This window comes from Procambarus clarkii, chromosome 12, assembly GCF_040958095.1.
Source record: "Procambarus clarkii isolate CNS0578487 chromosome 12, FALCON_Pclarkii_2.0, whole genome shotgun sequence".
Lineage (NCBI taxonomy): Eukaryota > Metazoa > Arthropoda > Malacostraca > Decapoda > Cambaridae > Procambarus > Procambarus clarkii.
The window spans coordinates 35,309,053-35,322,960 of record NC_091161.1 but is presented as its reverse complement, the minus strand read 5'-3'; the positions used below and the strand labels follow the sequence as shown (position 1 = coordinate 35,322,960).

The following is a 13,908-nucleotide window of genomic DNA, read 5'->3' as shown; positions in this document are numbered from 1 at the left end:
AACCTTGGGTTCTACTGAACCCTCTAGGCTTCAGTGGAAGCCGCTGAAACCCACGATAGATCAGAAGAATCTCAGGGTGCTATCGTTTTACCATGAAGTGGCCTGGTTGTCTAGGACGTGTGCCTAGGAATGTCCAGCGCTTAGGTTGCCTGTGTGCACGAGGGCTTTTTAAGTTAAACAGATTTTCATTGTGAGAGATCAAACACGCATTGTTATGTTAATTCTCAAATTCAAGTGTTCGTTTCTACATCGGAGATTTATGATGTAACACTCAGTTTCAGATTTAACACACGATTCATAACGCTAGCTAAAATGAAGGAAAAAAGTGCAGGTAGTACTATGGGTCACTGTTAGATGCAGGAGCTGGTAGGTGGTGGATAACGGCATGAACCGTTAGATGAATGGTGGATTAATAGGACGATGGATCACTGGTAGGTGAATGGTGCTTTAACAGGGCGTACTGAGGGATACTTTGTGCTAGTATCATACTTAATTCGCTCTTGTACATACAAGAGTAAGGTAAGGATATTTAGTGATGCATAGACATTATTTACACTAAATGCGTAGAGTGGGAGGATGCAGGGCGGGGGGGGAGGGGCAGTTTTCAGCTGATGAATGGAAGGGGAGACAGTCACGACTGTCAGCTGATGAATGGAAGAGGAGACAGTCACGACTGTCAGCTGATGAATGGAAGAGGAGACAGTCACGACTGTCAGCTGATGAATGGAAGGGGAGACAGTCACGACTAGGTTTTCCACTTACCTGAACGGGAAGGAAGTCATTGTTAACAGTTATTGTATATCACACCCCCTAAACGTTCGTTCATGCTTGCACTAACCTCAACATGCATATCTACTATCTGTAAACCCTTAATTGTTTCACAATTTGAAACGTTCCTAAAAGTATCCTTTACATTTTTATTCTTTGTAAATCCTTATTTGCTTCACTGAAACTGACAATTTGAAACACTTCCCTAAAAGTTTCTCCTCCCGAAACTTAAGCCTAATGCTTGCTGTATCTCTTTCTTGCTAATCCTTTTAACAAATCCACAAGGGCTGTGACAAGGATTCGAACCTACGTCCGAGAGCATCCCAAACGCTACCTTTATCGACGTTTGTTCATTTGATGCATCACGCAATTGTGATTTGTGTGTTGCTAATCCTTAATTACTGTACGAAATAATCAATTGTACGAATTGATATAAAACATTTCGAATTCTTCAACAATTTCCCCCTTTCCCCTCATTCTTTTCCCTCGTTCCCAAGCATGTTGCAGGGAAAACTGCAGTTGAAAAACCATACTTAACATTCCCTAATGTTCGAAATATTTTGACGTTACCTTTTAAATTCGTTCACCACTTATGCCCTTCTAATCGTACTATTTTGCAACTGTCCAAAAATGTCAGTTTCATATGCCTGCAACTTTACATGCAACATCAGTGCAACATGACTCAGATTTTTCCATCCTTGCCATTACTTTGCAACTTTGCAACCCAGGACGAGAAGTACAAGTTACATCCTCAATTCCCCTAATATAATCCTCTGCTAGAACTATTTAATAAAAGTCTGAGGCATGATATCTTACTTGACCGCTGGACACCGACTAATAATACCCACACCAAAGCCAAATTTCCAAAAATTTGGACCTACATGAGAAAATCAGTAAGAGCCGTGAGGAAGAGTCGAGCCTAAGCTCTAGGGACTCGAGCAAACGTTTTAGACACTTGCACCACGACATGGCAAAAAAAAAAAATTGCAACTGGGATGCTTGCGAGTACCCAGAGCAGAGGTTCGAATCCTGCTCACAAGCTCCTACTAATTTGCTGATTGATACATCACAATGTGATTTTCTTGTGCCTTCAGACCCATCTGACATCATGTAAGTGTTAAGTTCTTGAGAGGATTATACTCGACATGTTAACGTTTCAAATTGCTTTGAAACAATTTAGGGACAATTTGAAATGTAGTCGAAAAGAGGGAATCAAAACCGAGCCACACAAACTATTTGGATAGAATTAAACGAAAAAAGCAAATAATCTTACGATAGGAGTTATATATAGGCCACCAAATTTAGACACAATGGAAGGAAGTCATCTATGGGATGAAATATCTAGAGCATCTAGGTCAAAGTATTTATGTCATGGGTGACTTTAATTTTAGTGGAATAAACTGGATTAACAGAACAGGGAACAACGAAGCAGAAGATTTTATAGAATTAGTTGACGATTGCTTTCTTACCCAACACATTAAGGAACCAACGTGGGGAAATATTTTAGATTTAGTGTTAACTAACAGTGAACACAGATTAATGACATCGAACTTGGGAGTGAACTAGGGAACAGTGATAAAGAAACCAGATTTAGCAGAGTGGAATAGATCTGCAGGAGAAAATTGTTAAAGTGCCAGATTTTCGTAAAGCTAATTTTAATATCCTAATAATTTTTTTGAGTCAAATAGATTGGAAAGTTTGATGCATTGGGGGTGGGCCGATCTTGGAACAAGACGAACCCGGCGATGTGTGATGTAAAGGAGGCTTTCGATTTGGATTCAAAATATAAAACTTATTTGCAAATATTCTAAGGTAAAGCACAGGAAAGTAGTATACCTTACAAATTGATTAGATCAAATACAAATGACCCGAAATGGATAACAAAGGATCTGAAAAACCTTATAGGTAGAAAGAGCTTGGTATAAAAGGATTAAGAAGAGGGAAGTCAGGTAAGAACAAGAATTCGCACAACTGGTTAGAAATGTAAAAAAAAAGAGATAAGGAGAGCAAAAAGAAACAAGTTCGTATAGCAGGCCAAGCAAAGTCAAACCCTAAAGGATTTTTTTCAGTTATATCTAACAAAGGTTAGGGAAGGGATAGGCCCATTAACACTTTGGTCGAGACAGGTCAGAATACTGATAATGAAGAGACTAGTAGTATTTTATTAAATATTTCATCTCTATTTACTAAAGAACAACTTAACTATGCCTACTGCCGAACAAGTCTATGTGGGTAGGGACGAGGACAGGTTGACCAGTAACAGTTACCAGGGATGATATTAAATACTAAAACTCAAACCAAACAGATCTCCAGGGCCGGATGAAGTGTTTGCCAGGGTGCTTAAAGACTGCAAAGAGGAGCTTTGCGATCCATTGTCTATCATATTTAACAAATCATTAGAGTCGGGTAGTGCCAGAGCCGTGGAAGGTTGCTAATGTGGTACCAATTTTTAAGAAAGGAGACGGATCACTTGCATCAAGCTATCGGCCAATTAGCCTAACGTCTATTGTGGGAAAGTTACTTGAATCGATAATTGCAAATACCATTCGTTTTCATCTTGAAAAACATAAATTAATAAATGAGTTACAGCATGGTTTTACAAATGACCGTTCATGTGTAACAAATTTGCTATCTGTTTATTCCAGCATAGTTGAGGCAGTTGATAGTGGTAAGGTTTGCGATGTTGTGTACCTTGACTTTAGAAAAGCTTTTGATACCGTGCCACATGAAAGACTGATTAAAAAGATAAGAGGCTCGTGGTATTGGGGGTGCTATATTAAGATGGATTAAGGCATGGCTATTCCAAAGGAAAAAGTGAGTATAAATGGGGTTAAGTCACAGTCGGAAAATGTAAGTGGAGTGCCTCAAGGCTCTGTATTGGGACCTCTGTTTATAATATATATAAATGATTTAGATTCAGGTTTGAGTAGCAACATTTGCAAATTTGCTGATGATACAAAAATCGGTAGGGAAATTTACATTGAAGACGACTCAATATCACTTCAAGTTGTTCTAAATAGGAATTTGAAATGGTCAAAAGATTGGCAGATGCAGTTTAATGTTGATAAATGTTAAGTTCTGAGGTTAGGTAATGATGAGAGAATTACAAGATATTCAGTTACAAGACAAGCTGTTGCAAGATATATATTACAAGATGCGAAGTCGGATTGCGAAAGGTATCTGGGAGTTATGATTAGTAAGAATTTAAAACCAAAGCATCAATGCATAAATGTTCGTAGTAAGGAAAGTAGGACACAGATTTATAAATCGAAGTGTTAGTAACAAGACCCCCTGGTAGTGTTCAGCTATATCTTGCTTTGGTTAGGCCCCATTTAGATTATGCAGTTCAGTTTTGGTCGCCATATTATAGAATGGATATAAATTCACTTGAACGTGTTCAGCGTAGGATGACTAAGTTAATTCCCCAAATTAGAAACCTTTCATATGAGGGAAGATTAACAAAGCTTAAATTGCATTCACTGAAAGACGAAGAGTTAAGTCTGACATGATAGAGGTTTGCAAGTGGATGAATGGACATAACAAAGGGGATATTAATAGGGTATTAAAAGTATCAACACAAGACAGAACACGAAACAATTGGTATAAATTAGATAAGTTTAGATTTAGGAAAGACTTGGGTAAATACTGGTTCGGTAACAGGGTTGTTGATTTGTCGAACCAATTACCACTTAACGTGGTGGTAGGGGGTTCCCCCGACTGTTTAAAACGTGGGTTGGACATGTATACGAGTGGGATTGGGTGGTTATAAATAGGAGCTGCCCGTATGGGCCAAAAGACCTCCTGCAGTTACCTTTGTTCTTATGTAAATTAGACGCCAACTTGTTCTTAACCTTTATGGTTTCCTTCCTGGCAGAAGCATTCAAACTTGCTATGCTGAATAGTTTTTTGTTAGAGGCCATGCTCTTAGGTGGCATTTATTGACGTCCAGACTGCTTCTGATACAGAAAAAATGGAGATAATCTCAGAACAATTAGCCTCTTTTGGAGTTAATGGAAGACTTGAAATAGCTCAAGGTGTACCTGAGTATCAGAACCGCATCAGTTCTTTACAGAGGTCGAAAGTAGACATTTTACACCCTTTGATATGGGTACACACCAGAGGAGTGCGCTTAGCCCAACACTGTTCAATGTCCTAATGCACAAAAACTGATATTCCAACACCAGCTGTTGAAGCTGTCATTGTTATATCGACGACATTTGTACCCTTTCAAATATCCAAACTAGATTGCAATCTCTATTCACTCATTGCTAAAAGCATTGAATTTAGTCTTATCTATTATTTAATACTTTCAAAGTCAACAACCAAAATAGAAACATGAGGGCAGCATAAATACCTTTCAGTAGGAGTCAACAGCAAGAGCCTCATTGTTGCATTTACAAATAACCTGCTCACTGCACAGAATAAATGGTCTAGACTTTATCTTGTATGGATACCATCTCACAAATATAACCAATCATAATGACAGACATTACAGCCAAATTGCCGTGTAACACTGATGAAGTTGAATTAGACCAAGGTATCCCCATCTTTGCTGTCAAGACTATTGTTCCTAACACTCGGGTAAAATAGAGTAATTATCGACTCCCAACGGTCTGAAAGCACCAATGTAAAAACCTGTGATTTGTTATGATCCGAAACCTATGTATATGGGCAGCACAAAACTACTTCCAGACTGCGACTCTACTGAAAATCTGAGTTGGGCACAACCGACCTGAACAAGACCTTAACATACTGTAAAACTGCACATTAACCACAATATATCAAGGCAGCACTTGTCAGTACTCTGAAAAAGCCTTCGACACCCTGGGTTGACTAATATATTAAAAAATATTAACTTTCCACTTTCGACAAAATATTTCTTTGACAACCCCAAAATGAAATCAAGATTCCTCCACGACACACTGACTACTTGGACCGTAGTGATGGAGTGCCACAAGGCTGTGTACTCGCACCAACATTACACCACGCACTACAGGGGGGAAGGAAGGGGAGGAATGGCGGCCCTGTTGATAAAGGACTGGAGTTTCGAGGATATGGATATCCCGGGCTGCGAGGAGTTCAGAGACTACATAACAGGCACCATGACGATCGGAGGACCAAAGAGTAACATATGTAAACCCTCATTAAATGACAGACACAATCAAGATCACGACAAACATAGCAGTACTTTCAGTTATAGTAAGGGCAGACTCTGTCGCCAGTTAGAAATCGATCGCGACTTCTAATCATGAGGACTTCAGGGAAAGATGCAAGAACCGTATGGGGGCACAGAGCGAGCAAAACTATTGGAATTGTCAACAAGAAAACTTTTAAGCCCACATGTAATAGGACCTTACACGACTAGAGATAGTGATGAACCAGCCTGACTTCACCCTAGAATTCACAGAAAAATTCACTTTTATAGGGAATGAAGTTCGGAGCCCCATGGGAAGGCGTGATCACTGTATTGACGTTTGAATATATGTATTTAAAGTAAAGATAACTTGCTCAAGGAAGGGACCAGAAAACTAAAGCCTGGCATAGCGAAAGGAAAATTACAAGGAAACCAAATTTATAATATAAATTCCATAGGCAGCAAAGCTCAAGAGAAAAGGCTGCACAGTTATGATTGACTACATCACCCAGTAGGGTAAAGCAATAAGTTTGTCCTGGTATGAAAGAATGAAATTTCACGACCGTTAAGTTGAGCGAGCGAGTATGACCAGATGTATATAAAGTAATCTCCATCTGTGCACTCTCCTGTATCCTCTGGTCTGGGACCAAGAGTCTGCCTTGCTGGGTATCTACAGTCAGCACTCTGGCTGGGCTGGCCAAGGATATTGCAGTTGTTGCATGCTCACATCACCAAAGAAAATTACAAAAATCAGTGGAACTCGGTGCTTCCATTCAAAGGGAGAGAACGTAGAGGGTTAATTACGTGCTCCCAGGTAAGTAAGGTTCGCTCACACGTTAAGGAGGGTCTCCTAACCTCCCATGTTACTTTTCCACGACATCATGAAACCTTGACAAATTACTTGTGTATGGAATTGCCATTGGTTTAGTCATTTGTTTGTCAGCTATTTGTCTATTCGGTCAAGGTCATTGGACAAAGGGAAACTAGACCAAATGATGGACTTCTTCACTGACAGGGGCTACCCGGCTAGTATCGTGCAGCAAGCACCGAGTTGACAGAACCCATTAACGGCATCAACTGAGAACCTGAAGCCAGGGAGTCTCTTCTAACGTTGTCTGTGATGTAACGAGTACTCTGAGCAGAGAAATTATGGATATTGCCAAAGAATTTCTAAGAGTACCCTTGTCGAGGATTCTTCCAGAAGGCACCCAGGATACAGCAGAAAAGGTATATATCTGTCGAATGAAAAAACAAAAGCTCGAAGAAAATAGGGATGACAAACAGGCCGAAGACAACGACAGGCCCAGACCAAGAGGCTAAGAGGAGGAGACGCCTGGTCACCGAGACCTGGGACCAGATTCACGAAATCACTTACGCAAGCACTTGCGAACGTGTACATCTTCTCAATCTTTGGCGACGTTGTTTCCAATTATTAAACAGTTAATGAGCTCTAAAGCACCAGGAGGCTGTTTATAACAATAACATCAGTTGAATGGGAAGTTTTCATGCTTGTAAACTGTTTAATAAATATAATCAAAGATGACAAAGATTAACGAAAGATGTACACGTACGTAAGTGCTTTCGTGAATCTGGCCCCAGTTCTACAACAAAGTAGTTATATCTACAACAGAGACCATCCAATGACTTACGGATATTCCATAACAGGGACTACCTTCCCCCTCCCCTCAGAGCAGGCCATGGTTCTCCCCCCGAAGTGGGAACCAGATCAACAGATGCCACAATTTGAGGCAACCCAAGGATCGTCCGCCAAGTGTAACATTTGCCTTGGAGGAGTATTAGATTTTGATGACTGACACTACGAACAAAGGAATTATCGAAGATACCAAAGCTACAGAAGAGACAACGATTATGGGTACAATGGAGAAAAGATATTGGTACAAAAATAAAGAGGTAAAGTCCCAAACAAAAGACTTAGTTCATTTCAAGATTCTCTGTTGTAAGTTGTATGACCTGGTTGGTCTATGATAAAAAAAAAAAAAAAAAATATGATAAACAATATTGTTATATATTAGCATACTGTGCATATTTAGGCATTGGTTAGGTTGTGTGTTTTGGTTCTGATGGCAATTATTTGTATTCTTAGTACGTGGGTGGAACATTTTTCAACATTGTGGTTTGAACAAAAGTCGTCAGCAAATCACTGTTCGAGGAATGTTTGAACGTTTCCAGCGATGAGGAAAAACCGGTGGATAACATAAGTAATAACTGACGCAAAAACTCATTATACAGACCCAAGCATTATTCCAGGTGAAGTATTTGAAGGTTATGAATGTGGAGAGAGGGGCTTCGCGTGTCGCAAGAGGGGGGGGGGGGGGGCCGTAGTAAACATCTAACTACGGAACACCAACTATGAACCCGAGCCAACCGAAATTATCTCCAAGCATTATGTATGCACTACACCACTTTGCAGTTTTTACAACTATGGCAATGTGTAGGTCGTATGCATCCCGCTTCAACCACATTGTAGAAGGCTGGACGCCCACAAGAAAAACATCAAAATAACAATCCGCTTCAACACCACAGGTACGATAAAGAAGTTGACCTGCGCTCTATGTGACTATGCGTGTACTGTGAAGTAGGCCTTCAGACGCCACCAAGACGCACGAGGCAAGTTACCTTGGACCAATATCAATTGTGTCATGTTATATCTGTGGCAAAGACAGACCAAATGAAGGAGAGATGAAAGCGCACATGAAAGAGTATCGTGTAGGAAAGTACTATCGTTGTGATGTTCAAGTTCCGTTCTGTGTAACTCAAAAAGCTAATACAACATCTGAGAATGCACACTGGTGAGAAACCACAGTTGTGTCCTTTTTGCCCCTTATCGTGCTGCTCGCCGCGACAACCTTCGGTCCCATGTGCGGCGCATGCACAAACGAGAAAATATGTATGGAGACACTTTCACCCCTCGCTCTGTGAGGTTCTCTGTAGCCGAGAGTCAAGATTATTTACACTATTGTTGATCATGAAGAGCATCAACAGGTCCCAGCCACACATCACTGGACCTCCAGTTCCAGGCACAGCCATCACTGGACCTCCAGTTCCAGGCACAGCCATCACTGGACCTCCAGTTCCAGGCACAGCCATCACTGGACCTCCAGTTCCAGGCACAGCCATCACTGGACCTCCAGTTCCAGGCACAGCCATCACTGGACCTCCAGTTCCAGGCACAGCCATCACTGGACCTCCAGTTCCAGGCACAGCCATCACTGGACCTCCAGTTCCAGGCACAGCCATCACCTCCCCCATCCCCTCTCCACACCCACATCCTCCATCTCAAGCATCGTTATAATCTGTGTAGGGTTAGTGCCGTGGTAATGGTGGAGTTAGTCTGTCATCAGGGTTGGTTTGACGCTGTATCCGGTGCCTTATAGTCATAACTTAATGTTAAATATGGGAGGCATTAGACATGTTCATAAACCAGAGTAACGTTGAACATCGGAAGAAACCGGCCCCTTGTTAGCAACGATTTGAAAATTACTCTATTAGTGCAATTGATACTTCAATAGAGATACAAGGTTGACTTACCAGCAAGAGATAATGGAATAGAATGCTATTTATTTTCTGGGATTTTTGGAGATTGGCTTTACCCTGTGCTTATGAAAGACTTGTGTTCTTAAATTCTGACTTCTAATGTTGCTTTACTTGGAAATTGTTATTTCATTATTGGAAAAATTCAGCAAGTCAAACGTAATTATAAAGAAATATTAAATTTATGTTCAAATTGTATTATATGATATCCTATAATGGTAGATATATTATATCTACCAATATAGGATAAGTAGATATATTTCAATTTCATTTTTGTTTTAACAAATGGAAATTGACTCCAAGAGTCTGCAAATACCTCTGGTTAATCGTTTTCTTCATGCAGAACAATAAGAAGCAAAAAATACACAATGACAGCAAGATAAAGGAAGATGGGACAGTGTCGTGATGGACCACAGCGACAGTGTTTAACTCAAGAGCTGGGATATGAGGCGGTGTTCCCTTAAGGTAACCAACACACCGTTTCATAATAGCCAATTCTTCACATACTTCTTTTTACTATACTCAATGGAAACCATTTCTCTTCATTCAGTTACTTCAGTATTCCTCTTACTTTAATATAGAACTATGGTGCACTTCAAAATTTAATTATGGAAAGCTAAGGATCAAGAATGAACAGGTGGTTAAAATTACATTTGAAGTGTATATCCATCTTGTTTATGAACTACATTAACAAGGAGTTTCTGTTCAGACATTTGTTTAGTGTTGACAAGTGTTGTTGAATGTGTGGGGGGTTGCTGCATGTGTATGGTATGATACATTGTTCCAATTGTGATATTTGACATGTACTGGAAGTAGGAACTCTGTAATGATGCATTTAAGATGACCCAGTACTGTAGTCTTAGGCAAGTACTGATTGGTTTAAGACATCCCAGTACTGCAGAGGCGGAAACAAATGGGCAGAGTTTCTTTCACCCTAATGACCTGTTCACCTAGCAGTAAAAATAGGTACCTAGGAGCTAGACAGCTGATACGGGCTGCTTCCTGGGGATGTGTAACAAAAAGGAGGCCTGGTCGAGAACCGGGCCGCGGGTACGGTGAGCCCCGAAATCATCTCAAGATAACGTCATCAATTGTGGTACTTGTGAAAACTTTTGTTTCCTTTATAAACGGAGTTAAGCAGGTGCATTGAATGGACTTTAGCCATTGTTTATGAGGACGAACTGTTACACGACTCAATATATCACGTTCAAACATTCCTTTAACAGTGATTCGATGACGACTTCTGCTCGTGACCCAAAGATATAACTCATCGGACAGTTCTAATACAAATAATGGCTAACAGAATCTTAACATATCTAACCTACACCTAGCTTAAAATTGAAATTATAATATTAACTCTTATGCGAAACCAATTTTAATTACAAAATGTTAAAACTGATTAATGCATTTAAGTGGAGGGTAGGGACGGCGACAACTAACGAGCCTGGCCTGAGGACGGGTTGCTGCAAATGAACATTTAGCCATTGGTGCTCATTTGGAAATTAGCAAAGGCTACTTTACTACAGTTCAAGCCGTCTATGATTGGCCAAGGTTCACCCAGACCTGAAATTTACGATCAAGACACACATGAAGGAGCAACCCTTCCTAGGTATGTGTGTGTACACTCATCTTGTACTTGCAGGGGTTGAGCTCTGGCTCTTTGGTCCCGCCTCTCAACTGGTGTACAGATTCCTGAGCCTACTAGGCTCTATTATATCTACATTTGGAACTGTGTATGGAGTCTGTCTCCACCACATCACTGCCTAATGCATTCCATCTGTTAACTATTCTGTCACTGAAAAAGTTCTTTCTAACATCCCTGTGGCTCATTTGGGTTCTCAGTTTCCACTTGTGTCCCCTTGTTCGCGTACCCCCCCCCCCCCTCCCAGTGTTAAACAATTCACCTTTATGTACCCTGTCAATTCCTCTTAGAATTTTGAAAATAGTGGTCATGTCTCCCTGAGCTCTCCTATCTTCCAGCTACGTTAGGTTCATATCATGCAGCCTTTCCTCGTAACGTATGCCTTAATTCTGGGATAAGCCTAGTGGCATACCTTAGAACTTTTTACAGATTAGTCCTGTACTTGATAAGGTACGTGCTCCATGCTAGGGCCGCATACTCCAGGAATGGTTTTATATCGGTGGTATACAAGGTTCTGACTAATTCCTTACACAGTTTCCTGAAGGCAGTTCTGATGTTAACCAGCCTCGCATATACCGCCGATATTTTTATGTGGGCTTAAGGAGGCAAGTTTGGTGTGATCAACTCTTAGATTTTTCTCTTATCGTTTCATGGAGCACTTTATCTCCCATTCGGTATGATGTTTCTGGCCTTCTGTTTCCACTGCCTAGTTTCATTCTTACATTTTCTCGGGTTGAATTGTAGAAGCCATTTGTTGGACCATTCGTTCAGTTTGTCTAAATCATCTTTTATCCTCGTACTATCCTCCGCTGCCTTAATCCTCCTCAATTTTTGCATCAGCAAACATTGAGAGGAACGATTCTATTCCCGCTCGGAGATCATTTACATATCAAAAACAGTATAGATTCCAAGGACTGAACCCCAGTGGGACTCCACTGGTGGCACTTCGTCAATCTGAGACCACGCCCCTCCCTGTGACTGTCTTCTGTTGCTTAGGTACTCACTTATCCAATCGAGTACCTTCCCGTTCACTCCTGCCTGTATCTCCAGTTTGTGTACTAGTCATGTGTGGTACTGTTTACTTTACTCCTGTTGCATGAAGGTGCTTTTTTGCAATCCAAAAATCCGCAGTCTGCCCATCCCTCTCTTCCTTGCCTGATTTCTGTTGCCTGGTCGTAGAATTGAATTCATCCTTTGAGGCATGACTTGCCATCCCTGAACCCATGCTACTGATGTGTTACAAAAGTTCTTTCGCTCCAGATGTTCCCCTAGCTGTTTTCGCATAATCTTTTCCATCAACTTGCATGGGATGCAAGTTAGGGACACTGGCCTGTAGTTTAGTGCTTCCTGCCAATCCCTCTTTGTATATAGGGACTACATTAGCAGTCAATTTTTGGCAGCTTCCCTGTTAAAAGTGATTTGTTTTACACTATGGAGAGTGGCCAGCACAGTGCTTTTGCTCCTTTAGTATCCATTGAGAGATTCCATCTGGGCCTATAGCCTTTGTCACATTCAACTTTACCAAAAGCTACCTCACCGCCCCACTAGTATTCCAAAGATCCTCTAGCAGTGCCTGATTATCTATTCTTTCTCTTATCTCTGGGACTTCTCCTCGCTCTAATGTGAAGTCCTCCTGGAATTTTTAATTGAGTTCCTCACACACTTCCTTATCGTTTGTAGTTAATCTGTCTGCCCCCATCCTCAGTTTCATTACCTGTTCCTTCACTGTTTACCTCCTGATGTGGCTGTGCAGTAATATAGGTTGAGTCTTTGCTTTGCTTGCCATGGCATTTTCATATTGCCTTTCTGCCTCTCTTCACACCCTAACATTTATTCCTGGCACACTTTCTCTGCTCTCTAGTGTTTTTATTTCAACAGTTTCTCCATGCCTTTGCACTTTGTTAGCTTACATCTCTGATTAAACCATGGGATTCTCATCTGGACTAAATTTTTGTTCTCTTTTGGACTGGGACGAACTTGTCAGGCCTCCTTTCACTTCTGTGTGGTATAGTCCATGCCATGGGCCATCTTTCCTCCGAACTTTGCTTCAAGTTATAAATGTTAGGAATTTTCTTATCTCATCATAGTTTTCCTTTCGGAATGCCAGCCTTTTGTTTTCTGGGCATGCCCTTGTGTACAATAACCCTTCTTTGACCAAATACTCAAACATCAGTACACTCATTCTCTCAGCGGCTTCGAAACCTAGTTTCCCTTTCATTGGAGTCATTTAGAGTGAAGACTAGATCGAGTCTTGCTGGTTGATCATTTCTTCTCATTCTTGTGGGTCCCCCGATATGCTGGCCAAAAGTTTCTTGTCGCCACTTCCAGCAGTTTGTTTCTCCATGTTTCCTCACCTCCTTGCAGTTCCTTATTTTCCCAGTCTATCCTTCCATGATTGTCCCCCCCCCCCCGAGGAGCAGATGGGATCTATTTTTACAGGCAGCAGTGGCTACTCTTGCAATTATGGTGTTGACTGCCATGTTTATTATACTCCGGTTTGGAGTCTTCTGTCGTTTGGTGGAGGGTTATATATCACTGCTATAACTACTCTTGGACCTCCTATCGTCATGGTACCTGCTATGTAGTTTCTGAACCACTCACAGCCTGGGATAACCATCTCCTCAAAAACTCCACTCCTTTCTTATCAGTAGGGCCACTCGTCCTTCTCTCCTTCCTTCTCTCCTTCCTTCCTTCTCTCCTTCCTTCCTTCTCTCCTTCCTTCCCTCCCTCTCATTACAGTGTATTCTTGGGGAAACACCACATCCGTTATAATTCCTGAGTTTTGTTTCTGAGAGCCCAATTACATCCGGGT

General features: G+C 41.1%; 1 protein-coding gene across 6 annotated transcripts in view; it reads right to left on the bottom strand.

The window, feature by feature from the left end:
* Positions 1-13,908, bottom strand: part of LOC138363901 (uncharacterized) — a 329,278-nt gene that overhangs the window by 206,349 nt on the left and 109,021 nt on the right. The window lies entirely within an intron of this gene.